The 2,997-nt window shown below is 31.5% G+C and overlaps 1 non-coding gene across 1 annotated transcript; it reads left to right on the top strand.

The window, feature by feature from the left end:
- Window positions 1-214: 214 nt before the first annotated feature.
- Window positions 215-322, top strand: LOC130956864 (small nucleolar RNA R71). The gene has a single exon (XR_009077220.1). It is a non-coding gene; the product is annotated as a small nucleolar RNA R71 (small nucleolar RNA).
- The last annotated feature ends 2,675 nt before the right edge of the window (window positions 323-2,997 follow it).

The raw sequence follows: 2,997 nt of genomic DNA, 5'->3' as shown, positions 1-2,997 counted from the left end.
TTTCAAGAACTCCCTTCCTCTGAGGCGTCCCATTACTCACAGGATTTCTCTCAGAGGTGTACATAAATTGGTTATTTGCAACCATGTCAATGAGTTCTTGAGCTTCTGCAGGCGTTTTCTTTAGGTGAATGGATCCACCCACAGAATGGTCCTGTGACATCTTAGAGAACTCAGATAGACCATCATAGAATATATCTAAAATGGTCCACTCTGAAAGCATGTCAGAAGGACACTTTTTGGTCAACTGCTTGTATCTTTCCCAAGCTTCATAGAGGGATTCACCATCTTTTTGCTTGAAGGTCTGAACATCCACTCTAAGCTTGCTCAGCTTTTGAGGAGGAAAGAACTTGGCCAAGAATTCCGTGACCAGCTTATCCCAAGAGTCCAGGCTATCTTTAGGTTGTGAGTCCAACCATGTTCTAGCTTTGTCTCTTACAGCAAAAGGAAAAAGCATGAGCCTGTAGACTTCAGGATCTACTCCATTAGTCTTAATAGTATCACAGATCTGCAAGAACTCAGTTAAAAACTGATAGGGATCTTCTGATGGAAGTCCATGAAACTTGAAGTTCTGTTGCATTAGAGCAACTAATTGAGGCTTCAGCTCAAAATTGTTTGCTCCAATGGCAAGGATTGAGATGCTTCTTCCATAAAAATTGGAAGTAGGTGTAGTATAATCACTAAGTATCCTCCTTGCATTATTGTTGTTGTTATTATTTTTGGCTGCCATCTCCTATTCTTTTTCGAAAATTTCTATAAGGTTTTCTCTAGATTGTTGTATTTTAGCTTCTCTTAGTTTCTTCTTTAGAGTCCTTTCAGGTTCAGGATCTTCTTCAAAAAGAATGTTCTTGTCCTTGCTCCTACTCATATAAAAAAAAGGAACATAAAATAATAATATGGATCCTCTTTACCACAGTAGAGAGATTCCTTTATGTGAGTAGAAGAAAATAAGAAGAAAATCCGAACACAAGTATAGGGGAGAAGAGGGTTCGAATTTTGAGTAGAAGAGAAGTGTTAGTAGATAAATAAATAAATAAAAGAAGATGAGAGAGAGGAGTTTTTGAAAATTAACTAAAATAAAAGAAAAATATTTTTGTTTTTATTTTAAATTTAAGTTAAAATTCAAATTTATAAAAAGGAATAAAATTAAAATTTAAAACAATTAGTTAAATAAAAAGATTTTTTGAAAATAGGGAGGTGATTTTCAAAAATTAGAGAGAGGAAAATAGTTAGGTGGTTTTAAAAAACATAAGAAATAGTAAAACAAACAAAAAGTCAATTAGTTAGTTGAAAAAGATTTGAAAATCAATTTTGAAAAGATAAGGAGTTGGAAAAGATTTTTGAAATTGATTTTAAAAAAAGATATAATTGAAAAGATATGATTGAAATTTATTTTGAAAAAGATTTGATTTTTAAAATTAAAATTAATTACTTGACTAACAAGAAACTAAAAGATATGATTCTAGGATTTAAAGATTGAACCTTTCTTAATAAAAAAGTAACAAACTTCAAATTTTTGAATCAATCACATTAATTGTTAGTAAAGTTTTTGAAAATCATGAAATTAAGATAAGAAAAAGATTTTGAAAATCAATTTTAAAAAATTTTCGAAAATAACAAAAGGAAAAAGAAAAGATTTGATTTTGAAAAAGATTTTGAAAAGATAAGATTTTTAAAATTGAAATCTTGACATGATTAACAAGAAACAACTTATTTTAAAAATTTTGACTAAGTCAACTCAAAGATTTCGAAATTTATGAGTAAAATAAGAGAAAGATATTTTTTTTATTTTTGAATTTTTAATGAGGAGAGAGAAAAACACAAATATGACCCAAAACATGAAAATTTTGGATCAAAACCAATGATGCATGCAACAACACTATGAATATCAAGATGAACACCAAGAACATTATGAAGATCATAATGAACATCAAGAACTTATTTTGGAAAAATTTTCAAGAAAAGAAAAACATGCAAGACACCAAACTTAGAAATTTTTTATGTTTAGACACTATGAATTCAAAAATGCATATGAAAAACAACAAAAGACACAAACCAAGAAAATATGAAGATAAAACAAGAAGACTTACCAAGAACAACCTGAAGATCATGAAGAATGCAATGCATGAATTTTTCGAAAAAATGCATAAAATTTAAAAACATGCAATTGACACCAAACATAAAAATTGACACTAGACTCAAACAAGAAACACAAAAATATTATTTTTATTTTTATGATTTTATAATTTTTTGTATTTTTTTTAAAATTACTTTTTTTGAAAAACGAAAACAAAGAAAAAATTTTTTTGAAAAATTTTTGAAAACTTTTTGGAAAACAAAATAAGAAGAAAATTACCTAATCTGAGCAACAAGATGAACCATCAGTTGTCCAAACTCAAACAATCCCCGGCATCGGCGCCAAAAACTTGGTGCACGAAATTGTGATCTCAATGGCGCCAACAACTTGGTATGCACAATTGTAATATCACTCTTTTTCACAACTTCGCACAACTAACCAGCAAGTGCACAGGGTCATCCAAGTAATAAGCCTTACGTGAGTAAGGTCGATCCCACGGATATTGTTCGTATGAAGCAAGCTATGGTCATCTTGTAAATCTCAGTCAGGCGGATTCTAATGGTTATCATGGTTTTCGAATATAAAGATAAATAAAGCATAAAATAAAGATAGAGATACTTATGTAATTCATTGGTGGGAATTTCAGATAAGCGCATGAAGATACTGTGTTCCTTCTGAAACTCTGCTTTCCTACTGCTTTCATCCAATCATTCTTACTCCTTTCCATGGCAAGCTGTATGTTGGGGGATCACCGTTGTCAATGGATACCATCCGTCCTCTCAATGAAAATGGTCCAGGTGCGCTGTCACCGCAAGGCTAATCATCTGTCGGTTCTCGGTCATGCAGGAATAGGATTTACTATCCTTTTGCGTCTGTCACCACGCCTTACAGTCGCGAGTTTGAAGCTCGTCACAGTCATTCAA

Source organism: Arachis stenosperma, chromosome 1 (assembly GCF_014773155.1).
Source record: "Arachis stenosperma cultivar V10309 chromosome 1, arast.V10309.gnm1.PFL2, whole genome shotgun sequence".
NCBI lineage: Eukaryota > Viridiplantae > Streptophyta > Magnoliopsida > Fabales > Fabaceae > Arachis > Arachis stenosperma.
Note: the sequence above shows the minus strand (reverse complement) of the source record. Positions and strands in the feature narration are given on the sequence as shown.